The following is a 26294-nucleotide window of genomic DNA, read 5'->3' as shown; positions in this document are numbered from 1 at the left end:
ATTTGTTTGGAAGGATGTTTCTACAATATGGGTATCAAAATTCATGAATTTTCAGCAGTAGACTATTCATCATATCTTCGTGGCTACCTGACAGATTGTCCCCGGCATGGGCTTGGATAGAATGCTCCTTATTTTTTGAAATTTAAAAAAGAAACTTTTCTCATTATTTGTTTGTATCTGACTAAATGTCCATGGAACGGCCATTTTGGAACAAGTGAATAATCGAGTGGTGCGTACGCGTATACGTATACATCAATTTTAGTGCGCTTTGTGAGAAAGTATTAGTGAAAATCCGTGGAAAATAATAGCAAACTGCTATCAAACTCATTTTAGAAGGAAGAATCCATACATGTTGAGGTTAGTTATAGGAAAACATTGAGCAACTTCGCACGGTGATTGTGTCTGTTAGTGAGCGTGCTTTAAACGTCACTAATATCTAAAAGAAGCTTCCCCTGATATTCAGATGACGAAATAATGACATGGGGCAAAGTTTCCTTCTGTAAATTCATTAATTATGATACCCTATAGGGGCTTCTTCTCAAACACTTCTATGGCCACTAGAGGCCCAACGAGAACCTTCTCCGGAATGGCCGTTCTGAGGACAATTCATCGAAGGATCACAAAATTATGATAAATAGTCTTCTGATGTAAATTCATGAATTTTGATACCCATATTGGAGGGATCTCTTCCCAAACACTTCTATGGCCACAAGAGGCTCTACAAGAACCTACTCCGGAATGGCCGTCCCGGGTACAATCCATCAGATCACCACAAAATTATGAAAAACAGTCTCCTGCTGTAAATTCATGAATTCTGATACCCATATTAAAGGGGTTTCTTCTATGGCCACTAGAGGCCCTACAGGAACCTACTCCGGATTGGCCGTCCCGGGGACAATCCATCGGATGACCACAAAATTATGATAAACAGTCTCCTGCTGTAAATTCATAAATTTTGATACCCATATTGCAGGGGTTTCTTCCTAAACACTTCTATGGGCGCTGGAGGCCCTACAGGAACCTGCTCCGGAATGGCCGTTCTGGGGACAATCCATCGGATGATCACAAAATTATGATAAACAGTCTCCTGCTGTTATCATTAATTTTGATAACCATATTGCAGCAGTTTCTTCCCAAACACTTCTATGGCCACTAGAGACCCTACGAGAACCTACTCCAGAATGGCCGTCTCGTCCATCGGATGATCACAAAATTATGATAAATAGTCTTCTGATGTGAATTCATGAATTTTGGTACCGATATTGCAGGGGTCGCTTCCAAAACTCTTCTATGGCCTCTAGAGGCCCTACGGGAATCTGCTCCGAAATGGCCGTCCCGGGGACAATCCATCGGATGATCACAAAATTATGATAAACAGTCTCCTGCTGTAAATTCATGAATTTTGATACCCATATTGCAGGGGTTTCTTCCTAAACACTTCTATGGGCACTGGAGGCCCTACAGGAACCTGCTCCGGAATAACCGTTTTGGGGAAAATCCATAGGATGATCACAAAATTATGATAAAGAGTCTTCTGCTGTAAATTCATGAATTTTGATAACCATATTGAGGGGTTTCTTCCCAAACACTTCTATGGCCATTAGAGGCCCTACGGGAACCTGCGCCGGAATGGCCGTGGCGGGGAGAAACCTTAAACTGGTCCTCAAGTAATCTGAAATTGTTTTTGAAGGAAATTCTGATACTTGGATATCGATTCCTTCAAAATACTGGCGAAAGTGCCAAGAAAATGCTTAGTTCTGGAACACTATACAGAAAATCCGGATTTCCGGAAACCAGACTATTCCGGATGGACATTGTGGGCAATGTCTAGAAATAAGATAAGTTTCTGAATCCATTGGTACCAAAAAATGCAGAATCGGTTAAAATTGGCCACAGTAGCTAGCAGTTCAATTTTGTGGGTACCCGGGTACCCTTGTCGAGCTTTTTAAGGGTAAAAAATTTTACGACCCCCCCTTTCGAAGCCCCTTGCTGCAATTTGAAATATTTCGTCACGAAAAGTTGTCACTCCATGAGTTCTAAGATGCCACTGAATTCTGGTTTCCTGTCGTGAAAATAACTTCATAATGTATTAACTTGAAATCTGAAAAGGTAGGGTAAAGAACTACTTCGGCCTAATCGCCCATTTTGAGCCTATCGAGCAGAAAACTTCAAATAAATCCATGATTTCAGAGTTAACAAGGCAATAATGCGTTTGGCACGATACTTTAGTTAATAAGCTACCGAACGGAATCAATGAGAACGCGTGATATGAAGGTTTGAACCCATAATTCCCAAAAACAAAAGAAGCGCTCCGACCGAATGAATTTCTATCTTCATCCGATAGGCCAAAGTGAATTCATTGGCATTTCAATGCGTTAGGCCGAGTTTAGAATCCGTAGGCCGAGTTTAGCGTCAAGAAGCAATATAAGACTTTTGACAATATCTCAATGATTGGTTCCTCTTTATGAAATCTTACGGTACGTACGGAAAGGTACATAAATTTGGAAGCCATCAGTAATAATAATATTCCGTTTGGTGCTAAGCTGCGCTAGATTAAGAAACACTAAGTGCGGTTTGTGCTTAATAGGCCGGAAATGGGGTATTTAACCCTACCCAGATACCCTGTCGATCACATAAGGGTTAAAACGGTGCGACTTAGAAAAAATTACTCGGTTGCTTTTTTATTGTAAATTTGGTGTACTTTCGTTATATAAAGTTAAAAAGGTAATTGGACCAAGTTTTGGATATTTTTCCAAAAACTTGAGTTTTTTTTAAATCATAACTTTTTGCCCATCATTTCTATAGTGCAATAGATGGCATTTTTTGTCTCCTAAAACATATCAACAAATAAAAAAAAATACAAAAACCTTTTTTTGAGAAAAATTGTTTTTAAGATTTTATTTGAAATATAAAAAAAAAGTTGAGTAAAGTTTTTAGAGTGCATATTTTTTCAAATAGTCTCATCTATTATCTACAATATTGCCCATGACACCAAACTGATCGGACAAGCAGTTTTCGAGTAAAATTTTTAGATAAGCTTATCTTCTAAATGATGTAAAAAATGGTATTGAAAACAATCTGGGTGAAAAATAAAGTGATGTTGTTCCCACTTCGGTGCCAAGATTGAAAACTAATGGGCATGAGCGATCAGTATTCCTCCGATGTTTTCATTGACTACTTAAAGATTTAAAATGAAGACATTGCTATAAATGATGTAAAAGTAGTGAACATGTTTGAAAATCCACGCTTCACTTATAACAAGTTTAGTGTTGTAATTGAAGTCGATGTCGATACGTATAAATGTTTGCTATGTGCGAACAAAGTAAATGTAGGGTTTGATCGGTGATCGGTTCCCGCGATTAATATGTTGAGATACTTCAAATGTGGAGAATTTGGGCACAAAAGCATGGATTGCACAAAAACTGTGAGAGATGCTCTAGGTGCAACGAACAACACAAAACGTCGGAGTAGACGTACGTCAACTATATTAAAATGTATTAATCAGTGCCTGTTTTTATCATGTACCATCACACGCAAGGAGTAGCGCTTCAACCCAGTGTAGATGAATTGCGTTTGTTTTGAAAATCTTCGCTGTTACGTACTAGCGAAATGAACAAATTGAGTTCATTATACATAAACAAATACGCGTCTGTTGATATTCTCCAGTGCTTGATTATCCAACCCAAAATTGTCAAAATCAGAAATGATCCTCAAAAGCAAAATAATCAAATTCTTTTTGGGCAAAATGATTATTTAGAATATTGTCGATTCGAGAGCCTAAAACCGGGATTTTATCATTAATACAGCATGAGGTTTGTGAGCAAAAACTTACACGATACGTCCTTCAGCGCTATATTAGTGTAAAATGAAAATAATCGTTTTGCATTTGATCCTAAAAATCATCCCCAACAAGATGAAGACGACCCTAATAAACGATTACCATACACTAACGATATCATAGATGGTACGACCATACCACATAAAGTTTGGATGATAGCTCGAATTGGTGGTTAGGCGCTTCTTATGGTTATTGTTTATGCGGGGAATATCAATATTCACAACAACGGAGGCGATAATGAACATCCAGCCACGAATGAAGAAAAACAAATGTTGACTACGATACTCAGAGGTTGCCTCGATCAAAAGAGAATGTTGTTATGTCAAAATTCAGATCAGAGATGCCAGATGTATTTTTTATTTTTTTTTTTTTTTTCAGAAGTCTGCGAAAAATGTCTGTGAATTTCAGAAATATCTTATTAGGCTGTATGAAATTAGCACAATTTTTGCTTGTGATGGGGACGGGGATGTGGTCATGAAATCGATGATGACATTATTTTTCTCTACAGCTTTGTCTGCGACGTCATTCCGATAAGAAATGTCGTTTTCGTGGTACAATTATTGGAAAAAATCAAGGACGCCATTTAGGAAACTTTGCAAAATCTAAAAGGCCCGAATTTTAGCAAGAATGTGAATCATTACCCATACAAACAATTACACAAAGTTTCATACAAATTGGAGAAGGTCGAGTCTGATCGATTCATCGTTTGACGTGGAACTTCTCACATGTAGATTGATATTTCTGTGCCCGGTTAGTTTTGATTAAAAAACAAGCAACCATGAGTAATCAACATGACAGGCCTGTTGTCAATATTTAAAATTGTGCTGATAAAAGCGATAAACCAATCAACAATCACCTTATTTATTTACCAAATTTAGAGGAAACGGAAATCCAACCCAAACAATTTGTTTTCGTCCACTGGTCACCAAATGCTTACACTGAAAATGAATTTGACCCAGAGAATGAGTCACACTCTCTTACAGAATACACGAAATTACACCTTTTGTTACCAGGTCAATCTTTGTAATTTTCGAAAAAATAAATGAGATTTTGACGAAGGTTTTTTTCGAAGATCAAGCCTATCTAAGACTATGTGGAAAACAATTTTGAAATATCGCGCAAAAGTCTGTCATTGACAATGAAAAAGCTCAGGACTGCTCGCCAGTGCGAGATTGTGCATTTGCAATGTATTATTATCGTTATCAGAATTCGACGCTGCGGAGCATATTAGGTCATCACAATCCATTTATAAGAGCGATGTGACGGTGAAGTCAAGTTAGTCCTTATCTAGAGTGCTCCGCTGTAAGGTTAAGAACTCAGTGCCTTGTGGTATTTTTGTGGTGCTTAATTCGATGAATAAAATTGTACTCAGCATAATTCAAATTAGTGAAACTAACGAAGTGTAAATTGTGCCGCAACTAAGAGTGAGTATCATAATATGAATAGTCGTTTAAAGCTGACTGACGGCCGATCAAATAAAAGAGATGACAAAAGATTTTAATTCGATTTGCTCATGAATTTTATTACCTTAAACAAATGGTGTAGTGTAAAGGCGAATGTTATAGATTATTTTGCAGTGCTGTTTTAAATATTCGATTAATTAAGTGTGAAATTATGCTTGTTCAGCGGTAGAATTGATCGTATGCGTGCCCCGTAGTGATCATTTATTTGATAAGTAGGAGTGTGATAGTAAGTCTGTTCTTGTAAATCAGTCTTCATGAAGATCGGCTTCGACGGCGGTGGACTTCCGGGGGACTGCCTAGACTGTCATTTTAAACAGTCTCCAGAGAGAGAGAGAGAGAAAGACTGTCCACCAAATGGACAGTTAGATAGGGAACCTAAACGGTATCAAACGGGGACTACCCACACTGAAAATGTATTTTCGTTATTTCTCTGAAAACCGTTTCGTAAAAATTAATATTTATGTACGATATAACATAAATGGTACGAAACATTCGTTTTTCCTGTCATCTGACGCAATGCTGATATTACGCCTTATTCATATAATACACAAATTCAACTTCGTACACACAAACCAAAAACTGTCCTTCTTGTCTCCTAAAGTGCTGATTGTGTGTTGGAGATGGTATACTTTTTTCTTGAAACATTTTCGGTTTGCAATACATGCAAGCTACCACAATAAATCAAATTACTGGTCACGGTGGTTTTATGTCATAGAAAAAAAAAAAATACATACAAGCATCAAAAACCGCAAACGAAATCTAATTACCGTTACATGAGTGCTTCTTATTTACATTTAGCCTTAGCCTTACCAGCACAGATAGAGCGACGGATAAAGCACAGATCTGACTATCGCAAGGTTCATGATACGAGTCCAGTCTGAACCCTTTTTATTTTTTCGTCATGTTTATTTCTTCCAATGATGAAGTTATTTTAACCCATCTTCACTAACACATTCCACATTTTTCGGTCCCCACAACCAACACTTGTGGCCCGTTGGTTGGGTGTAGCGATAGCGAGTGTGACAGTTTTAACGAAACTAGCTTCATACAATGTACAAATCAATCTCGTTGCAGAAAACAACGAATAAATTCGTAGAACAAACGAGCGATTTCGTTGTATAAACGAAATTTGATTTTCAGTGCAGAGGGGTCCCTAATAAGAGCGTAGAGGCTATAAGTACTTGTACTGAATAGACTTCAGAACACAACTGGTCTATTAATCAAATTCGTTGGCCTTTAATAGGTGGCCCTATGTTGCGCTACATTGTGCATTTGCACGGGTTCTAATGGGGAGACTTCTGGAGAGACTTATGCTGAGGTCAGCGTGACAAAATAATCAATAACTTTGTACTCAGCGATCGATTGAACTGCAGTGCACTTACCGTGGTGTGGTGCCTCGATACAGCGTATCGATCACGTAAGCATAATTAATTATGCAATGTGTAATTTGGGCATTTCGCAAATCGGTTTATTTTTGTATTTTTTTTTTTATGTGTTTAAATTTTCGGAAACGTTCTTTATGACCGACAATGCCATTTTGCACCATCATGTCGCCATTTTCAGCATCTCCATATCGTCATGGAATTTTAAAAGGGCATAAAGAAATATATCCAGCTCATCTTCAGAAAATTTTTATTTGAAAACTGTTCGTCCGATCGGTTTGGTGTCTTGGCCAATATTGCAGGTAATAGATGAGACTATTTGAAAAAATATAACACTCTAAAAACTGTACAAATTTTTTTTAATTTCAAATAAATATTTTTTTTTTATTTGTTGATATGTTTTAGGGGACAAATACTGCCATCTATTGCATTATAGTTCAAGATGGAGAAATGATGGACAAAAAAGTTCTGATTTTTTGAAAAACTCAAGTTTTAAGAAAAATATCCAAAACTTGATAATATATATAATGAAAGTACACCAAATTTACAATAAATAAGCATTCAAGTGAAATTTTGCTAAGTTGCACCGTTTTCGAGATGTAGTGGTTTGAAAGTAGATATTTTATAAATTTTGGTAGTTTTAACCATGTTTAAATGTATTTTGTGGTTCTCCAGTTCTGAAAATATTATTTTCCAAAAGATTAGAAAATTGGTAGCTCATCGATATGATCTAAATTATCCGGAATGTGTATTTTTTAAAACAATTTATTTTCTTGCAAAAACATATTTCGCTCGTTAGCATATGCAAAGAATTTATAATTGCGATTTTTCGAGAATAATTTAATTTATTTTTACATTGTTAGATTGTTATACGTTGTAATAGAAATCCATATTTTAATTCTTAGTAATATCAACAACTTTCTTTTCATTATTACAGTTTGAAAAGTGTCTGACTTCTAATTGTCTTTCAGAAATAGGAATAAATGAGTGGTATTTTTGAGTTCCTTGAATGGCTATAGCCTTTGAGTGTTGTTCGTTGAACTCGTGCTTATGAGTTTCATATTCTTCAGTAGTTGCATAACAAAAGAAAATTTGAGTCAGCTGATCCTCGTTTCGCTTCTGAGCCCAATCGTTTGCATTTTTTTATCGGATGTTCACGTTCTCTAGCTAGACTAGCTCTGGTAGCCATATGTTTCAGTGTTCCTCCAATAGCATCAAATGGACCTTTTCCATGCGATGTTGCGAAGAAATGTCATTCTACTTCTATTCCATATTTATTCTTAATTGGCAAATACTAGATTTTTTTTTCCGATTTATATACTGGGATGCATCTCTGTCAGACATGAAATAATTTTTTTTTACAGTTAACTGCTGTTCTGTACGTACAAAAGCAATCATTTTTGAGATGAATAAGTTCACAGATACAGAATCATGGCGCAAATCTTCTGAAATTACTACATAACTCAAATGATTAATTTTTCCTTCATGTTTAAAATGAATGATAAATGGATGAATAGTTGCTTGTTGATTATTCCAGTGATGACTTTGTACTTCGTCTTCTTATACAAATGTGTAGTATTCTGAAAAATCAAATATTACTACAAATTCACCTTCATGTAAATTCAGTTTAGTATTCTGCAAAAACATAGACTGCTATTGTTTTATAAAGTCATGAGGTATTAATTTCCCTAATTTTCCAATTAAATAGGAAACAAATTCATCCGGCCCTTCAACTAATGTTTCTATATAACATCTGTCGGTTGTGACCCATTGTTCAAATTAATGCCTTTTTCCACGATTTCTTCCAATAACTTTTGTTCGAAAAAAGATTAATCCAGGTTGTAGGCAGTAATCTATTGCTTTTCTTTTACATATCAAACTATCTGTAATCGACTTTACATCAATGGACAAATCAAATTTCTTTAAGTTGTGAATAATCAAATTAACATTTTCATGAATAGTACATACAAACACATTATGTGTCCCTGAACTAGTTAACAATTTACAGTTAGTTCTTAGGCCTGAGATTCGCAAAGGCTGAAAACCCAACTTTTTTTTTAAGGTTTTGTTTTTCCAGGCTCATTTGCCGTAGCTTTGCGGAGCCTATATTCATCGTTTGGGTTACAAAATTACTTAAACTTAATGTTAGTGAAGCGGGGGCCGATTACTCGCGGCTATCTCGAGGTTATGGATAACAAATTGTAACAAACGGATGACAGGGTAGGGATTGAGAACACAAGGTTTTTCGAGCAATGTGCTCTTGATCTAGAATTAAGCGACATACTGGAGGAAAAGACGAACATGGGGGTACACCGATGGGAACCTAGCAATTTGAGAGAACACAAGATGACGCTTACTACTAAATCCTCAGATCGATCCGTTTTAAAAACACATAAATTAAATTAAAATAATCGGGATCTCGGCTCGCCAAGATGTCAAAGGTTGTTTTCCTCGGGCACTGAGGGATGTGGATAACTCGGATCTAGCAACACAATGGAGGGTGCATGGCCAAAGCACGTGGTCGATATCGTGATAACGGAATTGAGCAATGAGATGTGACCCAAACTAAGGTGATAGTATAGGAGCAGTTAGATAAAGTACTCAATTTAGCTCAGATTTCGTTTAGGAAATACGAGGAGTGCTTCATCGGCCTCATTGATCGAATAGCCTCCAACGAGCTAAGGCTATCTGTAAAAATAAAATGTAATCTTCTACACCCTGTTTATCCACAAAATTCAGTGTATGGCTGAAAAATAATAAATGATTAGTTTGATTTGTATAGCTTAGGTAGTTTACCTTACCAATTGATCGAAATAATCTTCTAAATGTGTATATTTGTGCAAAGAAGGTGGTAAATTGCCACTGGTAATGCTTTAATGAACGGGAACTCCTCCGAAATACTTTTTTTTTTTTCAATTGTTCGTACAGCAACTTAACATTTTCAGCATTCAGCTTCCATGACGAAAGCGCCAAATTGCTGATCAGTCACAAATTTTTCATCATATTCCTACTAACATTCAAAATATTGGCATTTATATTTATATATTTGTAGTCAAAAAAAATTTCTTAGAAAAGCTTTAGATTTGATTAAAATCTGCTCCCGATGTTTCAAAGGTCAATGTTTGGACTACCCATGAGAAATAAATGCATCAGCTGCAGTGCATTGTGCTTAAATAAAATTAGTTTAAAGATAGAAATTCAAATAAGAAGCGTTTCATTAAAACTGCTCAAACTTCATACAAATTCAACCAACCATACCGATATAACTTGAAAAGTTGAAGTACCAGCAGCCAAGGTTTCAGAAATTTTAATGTCCATGCAAAAAAGTTACAGCTTATTGACCTTTTTTGAAGAGTTAAAAATCCGGTACTGCACATCTCTGCTTTTGCATTTCCAGGATCAAATCAGATTTAATCATTGAAACAAAAACACAACTGAAAAATTCTATGGTGAATGCTGATGGTCGTGTTGTTGAGAGTATGACACACACACATACACACAAACTGCGAGTTTATAGGAGAGTTTACAGTGCCGATCGATATAGTAGCAGATATAACTTTGTTCTCTTATGATCAATTGAGCTGAACCTTTGTTCACAGAACTTCAAATGTGTTCAATTTTTCGATTTTTTAAAGCACCTGCCAGAAGTGAGAAAATAGGGATCTTTTTGAAAAAAAAAAACAATTTTAATTATTTGAATTTTAACCAGATTGTAAAGAAAAAATATCGTCGTTTTGCAGGACTGTTTACATGATATGACAACTTCTACGTTAATTCAGATTTTTCGGAGGATATGGCCACTTTACACCAAAATTTAAATTCTTTATTAAATTCACTTTGAACTCATGAATCTGAACAAACATGGAAAAAATCGCAAGGTTCGAGGACAATTTTTATAATGTGGCCACTTTATCGGTCAATCCAGATTATCCGGTGAACCAGGATATGGCCACTATATTCCAAAATATGTATTCCAAGTTAAATACGCTTTGCTCTCTTGATCCTTTATCCATCTCTTTGTTAGCCTTTTTTACCTCTGCGATGTGTCCCTTAAACCTTGTTTCCAAAGTCCTTTTCGTCTGACCAGTGTAGATTTTATTGCAAGAGATTGTGTAGACTCCGGCTTTCCCTAAGAAATTTATTGAATCTTTTATAATATCGATATATTGAAGACATTAAATATATTGATGAGCCACTAAGAGCATTTTTATTGTAAAATTTTCTGATCTTCCCGAAAAAATATTGTCGGAATTGGAGAAACGCAATATAAATTTAAAAATGGCCAAAAACTACCAACATTTTAAAAATATCTACTTTCAAACAGCTACATCTTTAACCGTTGTGTGATCGACAAAAAAAAACACCTTTAAAAGCTCGAAAAGGGTACCCGGGTACCCACAAATTGAAATACTTGCTACTGTGGCCAATTGTGACTGATTTGGAATATTTTGGCACCATTGGATTCAAAAACTTATCCTCTTTCTGGACATTGCCGACAATGTTCATCCAAAATAGTATGTTTCCCGGAAATTCCGATTTCCTGTGTAATGTTCCAGAACTATTCATTTTCTTGGCACTTTCGCTAGAATTTTGAAGGAATCGATATCAAAGTATTAGAATTTCCTTCAAAAACAATTTCAGCTTACTTTAGGACCAGTTTAAGGTTTCTCCCCGGAACGACCATTCCGGCGCAGGTTCCCGTAGGGCCTCTAGTGCATGCTTGGCATACACAGTTTTGGTCACGAACTGCTCATTTGCTAATAACTTTTCACACAGTTGACAGAACATAGTTCTTTTTGAAGCAGTAGATAGAATAGAGTGTAAGATTGTTATATATATGTAAAAAAAGTAGTTTTTAATGCTAGTAGTAAATTGTATTTGTTTTTGTGTTGTAAAAATGAGGGGAGAAATGCTCAGTACACATCTCGGAATTTTAGTGTTAAATTGATTAGTGTTGATTAAAATGTTAAGCTTAACCTAATCTTCGCATATCTATAGTAAACTATGAGCCTAATCTATCAATTACTTTAAAGAAAAATAAATTTTAACATCTGAGTGAAAAGTTATTACCAAATGAGCAGTTGGTGTGTACAACTGTGCATGCCAAGCATGCTCTAGTGGCCATAGAAGTGTTTGGGAAGAAACCCCTATAATATGGGTATCAAAATTCATGAATTTACAGCAGGAGACTGTTTATCATAATCCTGTGATCATCCGATGGATTGTCCCCGGGACGGCCATTCTGGAGTAGGTTCCCGTAGGGCCTCTAGAGGCCATAGAAGTGTTTGGGAAGAAACCCCTGCAATATGGGTATCAAAATTCATGAGTTTACAGCAGGAGACTGTTTATCATAATTTTGTGATCATTCGATGGATTGTCCCCGGGACGGTCATTCCGGAGTAGGTTCCCGTAGGGCCATAGAAATGTTTATGAAGAAACCCCTGCAATATGGGTATCGAAATTCATGAATTTACAGCAGGAGACTGTTCATCATTATTTTGTGGCCGTCCGACGGATTGTCCCCGGAATGGCCATTCCAGAGCAGGTTCCCGTAGGGCCTCTAGTGGCCATAGAATTTGTTTGGAAGGATGTTTCTACAATATGGGTATCAAAATTCATGAATTTTCAGCAGTAGACTATTCATCATATCTTCGTGGCTACCTGACAGATTGTCCCCGGCATGGGCTTGGATAGAATGCTCCTTATTTTTTGAAATTTAAAAAAGAAACTTTTCTCATTATTTGTTTGTATCTGACTAAATGTCCATGGAACGGCCATTTTGGAACAAGTGAATAATCGAGTGGTGCGTACGCGTATACGTATACATCAATTTTAGTGCGCTTTGTGAGAAAGTATTAGTGAAAATCCGTGGAAAATAATAGCAAACTGCTATCAAACTCATTTTAGAAGGAAGAATCCATACATGTTGAGGTTAGTTATAGGAAAACATTGAGCAACTTCGCACGGTGATTGTGTCTGTTAGTGAGCGTGCTTTAAACGTCACTAATATCTAAAAGAAGCTTCCCCTGATATTCAGATGACGAAATAATGACATGGGGCAAAGTTTCCTTCTGTAAATTCATTAATTATGATACCCTATAGGGGCTTCTTCTCAAACACTTCTATGGCCACTAGAGGCCCAACGAGAACCTTCTCCGGAATGGCCGTTCTGAGGACAATTCATCGAAGGATCACAAAATTATGATAAATAGTCTTCTGATGTAAATTCATGAATTTTGATACCCATATTGGAGGGATCTCTTCCCAAACACTTCTATGGCCACAAGAGGCTCTACAAGAACCTACTCCGGAATGGCCGTCCCGGGTACAATCCATCAGATCACCACAAAATTATGAAAAACAGTCTCCTGCTGTAAATTCATGAATTCTGATACCCATATTAAAGGGGTTTCTTCTATGGCCACTAGAGGCCCTACAGGAACCTACTCCGGATTGGCCGTCCCGGGGACAATCCATCGGATGACCACAAAATTATGATAAACAGTCTCCTGCTGTAAATTCATAAATTTTGATACCCATATTGCAGGGGTTTCTTCCTAAACACTTCTATGGGCGCTGGAGGCCCTACAGGAACCTGCTCCGGAATGGCCGTTCTGGGGACAATCCATCGGATGATCACAAAATTATGATAAACAGTCTCCTGCTGTTATCATTAATTTTGATAACCATATTGCAGCAGTTTCTTCCCAAACACTTCTATGGCCACTAGAGACCCTACGAGAACCTACTCCAGAATGGCCGTCTCGTCCATCGGATGATCACAAAATTATGATAAATAGTCTTCTGATGTGAATTCATGAATTTTGGTACCGATATTGCAGGGGTCGCTTCCAAAACTCTTCTATGGCCTCTAGAGGCCCTACGGGAATCTGCTCCGAAATGGCCGTCCCGGGGACAATCCATCGGATGATCACAAAATTATGATAAACAGTCTCCTGCTGTAAATTCATGAATTTTGATACCCATATTGCAGGGGTTTCTTCCTAAACACTTCTATGGGCACTGGAGGCCCTACAGGAACCTGCTCCGGAATAACCGTTTTGGGGAAAATCCATAGGATGATCACAAAATTATGATAAAGAGTCTTCTGCTGTAAATTCATGAATTTTGATAACCATATTGAGGGGTTTCTTCCCAAACACTTCTATGGCCACTAGAGGCCCTACGGGAACCTGCGCCGGAATGGCCGTGGCGGGGAGAAACCTTAAACTGGTCCTCAAGTAATCTGAAATTGTTTTTGAAGGAAATTCTGATACTTGGATATCGATTCCTTCAAAATACTGGCGAAAGTGCCAAGAAAATGCTTAGTTCTGGAACACTATACAGAAAATCCGGATTTCCGGAAACCAGACTATTCCGGATGGACATTGTGGGCAATGTCTAGAAATAAGATAAGTTTCTGAATCCATTGGTACCAAAAAATGCAGAATCGGTTAAAATTGGCCACAGTAGCTAGCAGTTCAATTTTGTGGGTACCCGGGTACCCTTGTCGAGCTTTTTAAGGGTAAAAAATTTTACGACCCCCCCTTTCGAAGCCCCTTGCTGCAATTTGAAATATTTCGTCACGAAAAGTTGTCACTCCATGAGTTCTAAGATGCCACTGAATTCTGGTTTCCTGTCGTGAAAATAACTTCATAATGTATTAACTTGAAATCTGAAAAGGTAGGGTAAAGAACTACTTCGGCCTAATCGCCCATTTTGAGCCTATCGAGCAGAAAACTTCAAATAAATCCATGATTTCAGAGTTAACAAGGCAATAATGCGTTTGGCACGATACTTTAGTTAATAAGCTACCGAACGGAATCAATGAGAACGCGTGATATGAAGGTTTGAACCCATAATTCCCAAAAACAAAAGAAGCGCTCCGACCGAATGAATTTCTATCTTCATCCGATAGGCCAAAGTGAATTCATTGGCATTTCAATGCGTTAGGCCGAGTTTAGAATCCGTAGGCCGAGTTTAGCGTCAAGAAGCAATATAAGACTTTTGACAATATCTCAATGATTGGTTCCTCTTTATGAAATCTTACGGTACGTACGGAAAGGTACATAAATTTGGAAGCCATCAGTAATAATAATATTCCGTTTGGTGCTAAGCTGCGCTAGATTAAGAAACACTAAGTGCGGTTTGTGCTTAATAGGCCGGAAATGGGGTATTTAACCCTACCCAGATACCCTGTCGATCACATAAGGGTTAAAACGGTGCGACTTAGAAAAAATTACTCGGTTGCTTTTTTATTGTAAATTTGGTGTACTTTCGTTATATAAAGTTAAAAAGGTAATTGGACCAAGTTTTGGATATTTTTCCAAAAACTTGAGTTTTTTTTAAATCATAACTTTTTGCCCATCATTTCTATAGTGCAATAGATGGCATTTTTTGTCTCCTAAAACATATCAACAAATAAAAAAAAATACAAAAACCTTTTTTTGAGAAAAATTGTTTTTAAGATTTTATTTGAAATATAAAAAAAAAGTTGAGTAAAGTTTTTAGAGTGCATATTTTTTCAAATAGTCTCATCTATTATCTACAATATTGCCCATGACACCAAACTGATCGGGCAAGCAGTTTTCGAGTAAAATTTTTAGATAAGCTTATCTTCTAAATGATGTAAAAAATGGTATTGAAAACAATCTGGGTGAAAAATAAAGTGATGTTGTTCCCACTTCGGTGCCAAGATTGAAAACTAATGGGCATGAGCGATCAGTATTCCTCCGATGTTTTCATTGACTACTTAAAGATTTAAAATGAAGACATTGCTATAAATGATGTAAAAGTAGTGAACATGTTTGAAAATCCACGCTTCACTTATAACAAGTTTAGTGTTGTAATTGAAGTCGATGTCGATACGTATAAATGTTTGCTATGTGCGAACAAAGTAAATGTAGGGTTTGATCGGTGATCGGTTCCCGCGATTAATATGTTGAGATACTTCAAATGTGGAGAATTTGGGCACAAAAGCATGGATTGCACAAAAACTGTGAGAGATGCTCTAGGTGCAACGAACAACACAAAACGTCGGAGTAGACGTACGTCAACTATATTAAAATGTATTAATCAGTGCCTGTTTTTATCATGTACCATCACACGCAAGGAGTAGCGCTTCAACCCAGTGTAGATGAATTGCGTTTGTTTTGAAAATCTTCGCTGTTACGTACTAGCGAAATGAACAAATTGAGTTCATTATACATAAACAAATACGCGTCTGTTGATATTCTCCAGTGCTTGATTATCCAACCCAAAATTGTCAAAATCAGAAATGATCCTCAAAAGCAAAATAATCAAATTCATTTTGGGCAAAATGATTATTTAGAATATTGTCGATTCGAGAGCCTAAAACCGGGATTTTATCATTAATACAGCATGAGGTTTGTGAGCAAAAACTTACACGATACGTCCTTCAGCGCTATATTTGTTTTTTTTTTTTTTTTGTTAATTACTTTATTTGTACAGGCTCATTCGAATAAACTTTACAGAGCCAAGTTATCATTTTCTTTATACATTATAAATGTCTTAAATCTAAAATTAAAGGATTGGAACCGATTACTCGCGGTCTTCTCGAGGTTAGTGGATGACAATTGTTTGGATCGGGAGAGGGAAAAGGAGATTTGGAATATGATTTATGATTAAAAAATTTCACTATTTCTAAAACAAATACTTAATCCTATCGACGTTATATCAACTCTGTAATTATACAATTATTACAGAAACAAATCTACAAAAAAAAATACACACACACATACAAAACACAAACTAAACACAAGGTTAATTAAACTTACAATCTATGGTTAATATTCTTCAAGAAAACATATATGAGTTGCATAAACTCCAGATCGCGTCTAGCCAAAATATCCCGAACTGGAACATTAGGTTGTCTACCTCGAGCCCGAAGGGAATCATACAACTCGGATCTGACTCCACGGTGCTCAGCACATGACCAAATAATGTGATCTGCGTCCTGGTAACCTTGTCCACATTCACAGAGATTACTGTCGCCCAGCTCAACACGGAACAAGTGAGCGTTTAACGAGTAGTGATTGGACATGAGGCGAGACATCATACGAATGAAGTCTCGACCCACATCCAACCCCTTGAACCAAGGACACTTCGACACCTTAGGGATGATTGAATATAACCATCGTCCCAAACTCCCTTCACTCCATTTATTTTGCCAGCTGGCGAGGGACTGTTGACGATAAATGAAGAAAAATTCGTCGTAGGCGATTTGTCGATCGTAAATATCGCCTTCCATAGCGCCCACCTTTGCAAGCGAGTCCGCCTTCTCATTGCCCGGAATCGAGCAATGAGATGGGACCCATGCAAAGGTGATGACAAAAGATCTTAAAGATAAAGCACTTAGAAGCTCTCGTATTTTCATGTGAAAATACGAGGAGTGCTTTACCGGCCTCATGGAGCGAATAGCCTCGACAGAACTGAGACTATCCGTAAAAATAAAATAATGATCTGGTGCAAGTGAGGCGATCGTTTCTAGCGTATAATGTATTGCCGCCAGTTCCGCAACAAATACGGAACAAGGAGCATGAAGCATTCAAGAGGCGCTATGAAATTCGTTATAAATACCAAAACCAGCGGACGCCTCTATTAGTGATTCATCTGTGAAGAACGATCTTGCGGAATCAACTTGGCCAAACTTTGCAGCGAAAATTGACGGAGCAATCATGGAACGATGATGCTCTGGGATTCCGCGAATCTCTTGCGTCATTGATAAATCAAAATGAACAGAACTGTCGAAGTCGGAGAAGCAAACACGATAGGGATTATGCTGCGAAGGGCTGACATCCTGTGTTATGTACACGTAGTACAATGACATAAAACGAGTTTGAGGGTTTAGCTCAAGAAGCTTCTCAAAGTTTGCAATCACCAGTGGGTTCATAATTTCACAACGGGTGAGGAGCCTGAGGGATAATTCCGAAAACCGATCAGAGAGTGGCAACATGCCCGCTAACACTTCGAGACTCATCGTATGAGTCGAGTGCATGCATCCTAACGCGATACGAAGACAGCGATACTGGATCCGTTCCAGTTTGATGATGTGCGTTTTAGCCGCCGACTGGAAGCAAAAACTACCGTACTCTAAAACCGATAAAATCGTTGTCCGGTACAACGTTAGAAGATCTTGCGGATGAGCTCCCCACCACGTTCCGGTAATTGTTCGGAGAAAATTGATCCTTTGTTGGCATTTTCGTCTCAGATACTCAATGTGGGATCTCCAGGTGCATTTTGAATCGAACCAGACCCCAAGATATTTGAAGGACATAGAATGAGTGATCGGTTTACCCAAAAGTTGAAGCTTTGGTTGTGCTGGGCTATGCTTCCTAGAAAAAACGACCAACTCAGTTTTCTCCGTGGAGAATTCGATACCTAGCTGGATAGCCCAAGTAGACAAATTGTCTAAGGTATCCTGTAAGGGTCCTTGCAGGTCGGCCTCTCTGGGTCCTGTCATAGACACTACTCCGTCATCTGCAAGTTGTCTCAACGTGCAGTTGTCCCTTAGACAATTGTCAATTTCTCTGACGTAGAAATTATACAGAAGGGGGCTTAAACATGAGCCCTGGGGGAGACCCATGTAGCTAAATCGTGAAGCTGTAGAGTTTCCATGAGAAAAGCTCATATGTTTCTCTGACAGCAAATTGTACAAAAAGTTATTAATTAATGGAGAAAGGCCACAAGCGTGGAGTTTGTCTGAAAGGACTTCAACCGATACTGAATCAAAAGCCCCCTTAATATCCAAGAAGACAGAAGCCATTTGCTCTTTATTAGCAAAAGCCAACTGAATTTCAGTGGAAAGCAACGCGAGACAGTCGTTCGTTCCCTTGCCCCTACGGAAACCAAATTGAGTATCTGAGAGTAGGTGGTTCAACTCAACCCATTTGTCCAGGCGAAAAAGGATCATTTTCTCCAACAATTTTCGAATACACGATAACATCGCAATGGGACGATACGAATTGTGATCTGACGCGGGTTTTCCAGGCTTTTTAATGGCTATAACTCTCACCCGCCTCCAATCATCCGGAACAATATTGAGCTCCAGGAACTGACCAAACAAGTTCAACATGCGCCTCTTAGCGACGTCTGGGAGGTTCTTCAACAAGTTGAACTTGATTCTATCAGCCCCCGGAGCCGAATTGCCACACGAAAGGAGCGCGAGTGAGAGCTCCAGCATTGAAAAAGGCTGGCTGATCTCGTCTACCGAATTCGTCGTTTCGCGAGGAATCATCTGTGCCGGCACAGAATCAGGACATACTTTTCGCGCGAATCTGAGGATCCAACTATCGGAGTACTCCTCGCTCTCGTTGTTTGAAGACCGGTTACGCATCCTTCGCGCCGCATTCCAAAGCGTATTCATCGACGTTTCGCGCGATAATCCGTCCACGAATTGCCGCCAGTATCCGCGTTTCTTGGCTTTGATGAGGCTCTTGAGTTCGCGTTCAAGAGCCGAGTACGCTTCGAAATGTACGGGTGTTCCACGTTTCCGGAAAAGCTTAAACGCGTCGGACTTTTTACGATAAACCTCAGTGCATTGCTGGTCCCACCAAGGGGAAGGAGGTTTCCTACGGAAAGACGTTACTGGAACCGGCCGAGTTTGAGCTTGAAGCGCGCTGTCCAAGATCAGATTGGAGAGGAAGTTATATTCCTCCAACGGTAGAAGCCCTTCTACCGACGTTAGGGCATCTTCTATCACATTCTTGAACTTTGTCCAATCGATATTACGGGTAAGATCGTACGCGACGTTAACGGGTTCCGACGGATTGAACCCACTGGCAACTGAAACTTTGATCGGCAAGTGATCACTACCGTGGGGATCTTGGATCACATTCCACGTGCAATCCAACGATAATGAGTTAGAGCAAAGTGTGAGGTCTAATCTACTTCCATTCGAGGATGGGCCAGCCAAACGTGTTACTTCTCCATTGTTAAGAATTGTCATATTAAAGCTGTCGCAGAGGTCATATATCAAAGTAGAACGGTTGTCATCATACAGTTCCCCCCAGCCTGTACCGTGGGAATTCAAATCTCCCATAATCAACCGTGGAGCAGGAAGTACCGAACAGATATCTGAAAGTTGTTTGCGATTAACAACGGCTCTAGGAGGAATATAAACAGAAGCAATACAAAGGCTCTTACCTTTAATAATAGCCTGACATGCAACAACTTCAATACCTGGAAATTGTGGAAGATTCACTCTATAGAAGGAATGGCACTTTTTGATCCCCAAAAGTACCCCTCCTCCACGCGAATCCTCACGATCCAGTCGAATAATGTTAAAATCATAAAAAGGAAGATCGATATCTGAAGAGAGCCAAGTTTCACAAACAGCAAATGCATCACAATCATTATTGTGAATTAAAAACTTAAAAGAATCTAATTTAGGAATGAGACTTCGACAATTCCACTGTAGAACAGTGATCAAATCCCCGACCTCGTTTGGAAAATTATCCATCGAAGGAAATGATTGCTGCAATGAGGGGCCACTTCAATGTCAATTGCTTCAAGAGGGTCTTCACAGAAGGAAGCATTGCCAGAACAATGCTTTTGAGAGGATCAGAAATATTGAGGTACTTGAGAATATCGTCCACAATTTTATCAAATGAGAACAACCCGGATGAAGAAAGGGCTTCTGTTCTTAAAAATGGGCCATCAGGGGTTTTTGATGTCCCCGGGAGAGATGGAAAGTTCTGGTTATAGTCAGTTCGGCGGAATCCAGGAGGAGTTGAAACTTCCTTTTTTCCATCACTCCTTGATTTGGGCAAGCTGATTTGGGGTTCCTTATCTGCAACTTTCCGCGAACGGATGCGTTTCCGTTTCCGTGCAGAACCTTCCGGAAAACTGAAAGAAACTCCCTCCTCAGCCAAGTCAGAGTCAGACTCGTCATCAGACAAAACAGCAAAGGGATTTTTGTCGTTGGTTGATGGTGTGGCTGTTTTTAGCATTGCTGCAAAAGACTGCCTGGAACGCTCCTTAAGAGAGCGTTCTAGTTTCTCCCCGCGTTGTTTGTACGCCGGGCACGATGAGAGACCATGAGGAGTTCCCTTACAGTACACGCATTTTGGTGCAGTGACTGTGCAGGCGCCATCCTCGTGCTTCTCCCCGCATTTGGAACAGCGTGCCTTGCTGCCACAGTGAGAGGCCGTATGTCCCAACTGTTTGCAATTTTGGCAGTTCATGACCCGAGGAACAAACAAACGCACAGGTAGCCGAAGTTTTCCCAACTCGATGTAGTGAGGAAGGGCTGAACCAGAAAAGGTCACCCGAAACGAGTCTGTGGGGGTAAAGCTCTTTTTACCCTCGCTGAAAGATACTGAGTTCAGCTTCTGGACTTCCAGTATCTCAACCGTGGGAAGCAAGGGGTTCTTGAAACGGCCAACCGCTTGCTTCGCCAAGATCTCGGGGGTCAGACTCGCTTCGGTGACCACACCTTCGATCTCCACATTACGAGCTGGGATGTACACTCTATACTCGAGTGTAAAGAGCTGGGAGGCAGCAATCTCGTTAGCTTGTTTCAGGTTAGAGACGACAACGCGAAGTTTATTGTACCTCACCTTCGAGATTTCGGTCACGGCCGAGAACCGCTTCGTCAGATCATTAGTAATTTGCATTACATTCAAAGGTTTCTTTTTGGGCTGAAAGTAAACAACCCATGGGCCAGTCGAGTCTTCTGGGTAGGCTCGCGATCGGGGGCTTATCTGTCCCTGTCCATTACCAGACTGAGATGACGAACCAGGGATGGCATCATCTGATTTCTGGGATGACAGACGTTTTCGACCCTTCTTGCTATCGCGTGGCAAAGTGGTGTCATCTTCCGACAAAACGTCCATTTCGTCTTCCGACAAAATGTCCATTTTGCCGTACTAGTGGGAGCGAAAAACGCTCTACCACTGCAACGATAATCAAAATTACTCGGACACAATACACGAGAAAAAAAAATACAAACACAGAAACACAAACTTAAAATTTAACTGATGGGAGAAAGAAAGAAACAAGAAACAAAAACTTATCTGATAATCCTATACTACTATCACCGAGCGTTTACACAGCAGCAGCGGAGCGACGCGCAGCTTTGATGATCTTCGATCCGCGTGTGCGGGCGGTCTTCGTTGGTGTGTGCTTGTATGAAGCTCGGCACTCAGCTGAACACACGAGATGGATGAGCGGTTTGAATGTGGAGGCAGATGCTGACACTCGATGACGATGATCCGTGTGCACAGGTATGCGTGACCACGCACCGATGGTGCGCAAAATGGTTGGCGAATTGGCAATCGCAAAAACAATTTTCCTTCCGATGATGCCGAAAACACACTTTCTTCTCAGAAAAAAACTCACTTTTTGATAAATTTATCGAGAATTATGCCAGGAATCACTAAGCGAGAAAAAACTGATTATTTACGTCAGATAATAGCGAGAAAACTTCCAAATTAACGGAGCGCGAAACAAGTCGACCGTACTTCTTGCTAGGACGCAGTGAGATGCAGCGCTATATTTGTGTAAAATGAAAATAATCGTTTTGCATTTGATCCTAAAAATCATCCCCAACAAGATGAAGACGACCCTAATAAACGATTACCATACACTAACGATATCATAGATGGTACGACCATACCACATAAAGTTTGGATGATAGCTCGAATTGGTGGTTAGGCGCTTCTTATGGTTATTGTTTATGCGGGGAATATCAATATTCACAACAACGGAGGCGATAATGAACATCCAGCCACGAATGAAGAAAAACAAATGTTGACTACGATACTCAGAGGTTGCCTCGATCAAAAGAGAATGTTGTTATGTCAAAATTCAGATCAGAGATGCCAGATATATATTTTTTTTTTTTTTCAGAAGTCTGCGAAAAATGTCTGTGAATTTCAGAAATATCTTATTAGGCTGTATGAAATTAGCACAATTTTTGCTTGTGATGGGGACGGGGATGTGGTCATGAAATCGATGCGAAATTTGAAATGTCTGAAAAGTCATGGTCGAGCAAAAATCACCTGATTTTATCGAATTGAACCTAATACCCCGTACAGACTATGGCTTATATAATGTAATATAGGCTGTCTTGCAATGAGCACCCATACATCTAGTTTTCACTGGAAATCCTATGTATGAGTGCTCATTGCAAGACAGCTTATATTACATGATATAAGCCATAGTCTGTCCGGGGTATAATTGGAGTTGGGAATACATCCATTACGATTACACGACAAATGAGGGCGACTCAAAGTTGAGATTAGTTCACTCATATTCTTGAAAACGTAGTTAACTTATAGGCTTCGTAAAGATTTATGAGGCTCAGAAAATTTTACACAGTCTACAAGTAAACTAAGTTTTCTAGAGTTTGAGTAAATTAAACTTAAATTTGAGTTGATTGTATATGCCATGTAGTGTGGAAATCCGTTAGCTGCTTAGTACTGCTCCTTTTGTACACCAGCAGCGGGGGATCGAGCATATCTTAGTTAGAGATTCAACTTTCCAACACCTAAATATGGAGAAATCGACAATCAAAAGAGCAATTTATAAGCTTATTAATACGCATCTAAGCACTTCGTGCTCAATAAGTGTTGATGAATCAGGATCAGATTTGCTGAAACGATTCAGATAGGAAGGAATATTGAAATAAAGATCATCGAGAATTGGAGAGGACTGTACAACGCAGCCAAGTACGATAAATTGGCGCTAAACACCAACACTGTTGCAACGATTTTTTTCAGTTAACCTGTAATGACCTTATCATGCAAACTGAAGCATACCTACGCAAACGCAAATTCCACCATAGGATAGGAGAGAATTTCCCTAGCCGACGGTGCTGTAGAATTCGCAATACGAGCTTTGATTTGCGAAAAAAGAGCATTACAAGATTTGATTACAAAAGCCTTTTTGAACTGTTGGTCGAGATTTCACAACGTTCCTTTCTTACAAACAAACGGCTGCCAACGTTACCTGTCATGGTACTTATAGAGATGTGAGCCGATATGAGATATGGGACCGAAAAAAATCGATATAATTTAAGCACGATTATACCGGATGAATTCGATAAAATGGATTTCTCCGACTATAAATCAATAAATCTGGGATTTTCGTTCCTCTCGGTTTCATTCACTTTTTCGGCTACAGTGACTATAGATAGTCAAATTAAAGACCGGCCAACGTGAGTTGACGTATCCAAACAAACCGTCAAATCGTATGAAATCGATTTGAATGCATTGCACATGTAATTTGATTAAAGATGAAAACAGTGTAACCAAATAAATTTTCAAATTTTCCCTTGATTACAAAAGTCTGTAAATATCTGTGAAAAAAACTAAAAAGTCTGTAATTGTTTGAAACGAAAAAAAATTCTGTTAAAAAAATAAATGTCTGTAAATTTACAGACATGTCTGTAAATCTGGCATCTCTGATTCAGATTCATGCAAGAAGTTGGTCTATCTGTTAAGATTGGCTTTATTTTCAGCAAGGCTCTGAACCATTTTGCGATTTTTTTTTTAACTTTTGGTTAAAATTTGACAAATGGAAAGTTATCGATTAACCCTACTATCCGAGCATGGTTATTTCGGACCGACAAGAAGTTAAATTTTGACGACCATGGCTCGAAAACCATTCGATCGACAGCACGGGGATTTTCGAACATAAGAAATAACTTTCGAAATGTCACTTTTAACCACGAGTTAAATTTAACTCGGCAAATGGTTCACAGCTTAAGTTGAGTGTAGAATAAATGATTTTTATCAGCACTGGTATTAATTGTTTGAAAATGAATAAAGAACGTCAAATGAACTTGGACGTCAACCATGCCGCATTTGGCTCTGAATGTTTGCTCTATAAAAGACTTTTTGATCAGCAGAAAAGCAGCTTGCGTTTCAATTAATAACAGCAAAGTTCCAGGAATGTGAATCAATTCGATTTTTTGTATTTGAATATTGCGGGGTTGTCAACAAGCCACCGACATAAATGACCATAGCAAAAACAATAAAATGTCATACCAAAGCACACTACTGACATCTGGCTCCGTGTATGCGGCAAATATTTAGCTAAACCATGAACCCCCATGTAATAGTTATGAATTGGTTCGTGTCTGATCTATTCTGGACAAATTATGTTGATCTAAATAAAAAAATCCCATGGATTTGACAGTTTGGATCACTGCACATTTAAATGGCCGTTTACGATTTTCGGGCCTAACTCAGAATTAAGTGTCATGTCGGTTTGTCGGTGAACAAACTACGTAGCATTACGTCAGATTGTTGAGGAAAAACGTCCTCTTTTAGTTTTATTATCTGAAACTCATATTGTAGAAACTGAAGCTTTTGATCAGTATAGTATTTCGATACATACTGTTTCTGCTTGTTTATCACATTCTAGACACACTGGCGGTGTTGCTATTTATGTCAAAGAATCAGCTCAATTCAACCTTCGTACCAACGAAGTTATTGATGGCAACTGGTTCTTGGGCATTAGAGTTGTACGTGGCATGATGATGGGTAATGATGGTGTTTTGTATCATTCTCCCAGTCCTAGTGACCAGCGTTTTGTTGAAATTTTAGAGAACTGGCTCGAGACATTCCTTGATTCTAGTAAATTAAATATATTGCTGGTGATTTTAATACTAATTGGCGTTATAATTATAATTTGAATCAATAGAAGCGTTTATCTATTTTTTTCAATTTATAACAAACGGTAGATGAATAAACGCGTATTTCCTGGCTCTGTAGAATATTAATTGACCACGTTTATTCCATCCAATTCCAATTTAGATTCCATTTGTTCAGTTACGGATACTGATTTGAAAATAACCCATCATGGCCATGTAACATTGTAAGTTTTATCGTGGATTTATCTACAAGTCTGAATAATGGTCTACAGAACCTTCATAAAACCAAATTCGTTACTTACACCTAAATGATTAATGCATTAGATAACATCAATAACAGCGATGACTTAGTCAAATTGAAGTGCTGGAGGAAATATTCGATGCAAGTTGTTTCGAATCTTGTTGAGAGGAGCGAGGATTTTCCATTCGCTACCAGTAACTTAGATGAATCTACATCTGTTCTTAATAACGCTTTGAAGACGTGTACCAATCAACTAGTTGAGTAAAAGTTTGTTTCTTTGAAAAACTCGAACAGCTGGTACAATTTGGATCTTTTGCGTCTTAAACGGTACACAATCGCGCGTAATAAGTATTCACAATCGATAAAGAAAACTCATTGTGAATATGTACAAAAGAAGATTGATCAGCATCAAAACAACAGTAAAGAGTTATGGAACATTTTGAAATCTTTATTATAACCTAGTAATTGCAAACCGCGGTCCATAACTTTTAATGGCACATTAGAACAGTCAGAACAAGTAATTGCATCTAAATTTAATGATTATTTTGTCGGCAGTGTTTCATTGATGAATCAATCCATTGAATTGGTTGATGAACCTGACGAAATAAAACAGCCAGTTAATAGTAGTTGTAGATTTGAAGGTTTTCACCTAATTACATCAGATGAACTTAGCGTTATTTGTTTTTTATTAGGAAAATTGGCCTGAGTAGATAATGTTAATGCTAGAGTTTTTCATGATTGCTTTCGTGTC

The 26294-nt window shown here is 38.5% G+C and overlaps 1 protein-coding gene across 1 annotated transcript in view; it reads left to right on the top strand.

The window, feature by feature from the left end:
- Positions 1 to 5136: 5136 nt before the first annotated feature.
- The window catches only part of LOC135703350 (uncharacterized), a 41576-nt gene continuing 20418 nt past the window's right edge, over positions 5137 to 26294 (top strand). The window contains exon 1 of the mRNA XM_065224544.1: positions 5137 to 5262. The gene's annotated coding sequence lies outside the window, so the exon portion shown is untranslated. The remainder of the gene's footprint in view (positions 5263 to 26294) is intronic.

The sequence above is a fragment of the Ochlerotatus camptorhynchus genome, unplaced genomic scaffold (assembly GCF_037179485.1).
Source record: "Ochlerotatus camptorhynchus isolate MF236.1 unplaced genomic scaffold, CSIRO-AGI_Acam_v1.1 ptg000212l, whole genome shotgun sequence".
Classification (NCBI taxonomy): Eukaryota; Metazoa; Arthropoda; class Insecta; order Diptera; family Culicidae; genus Ochlerotatus; species Ochlerotatus camptorhynchus.
This window is presented reverse-complemented; position numbering and strand designations above follow the sequence as displayed.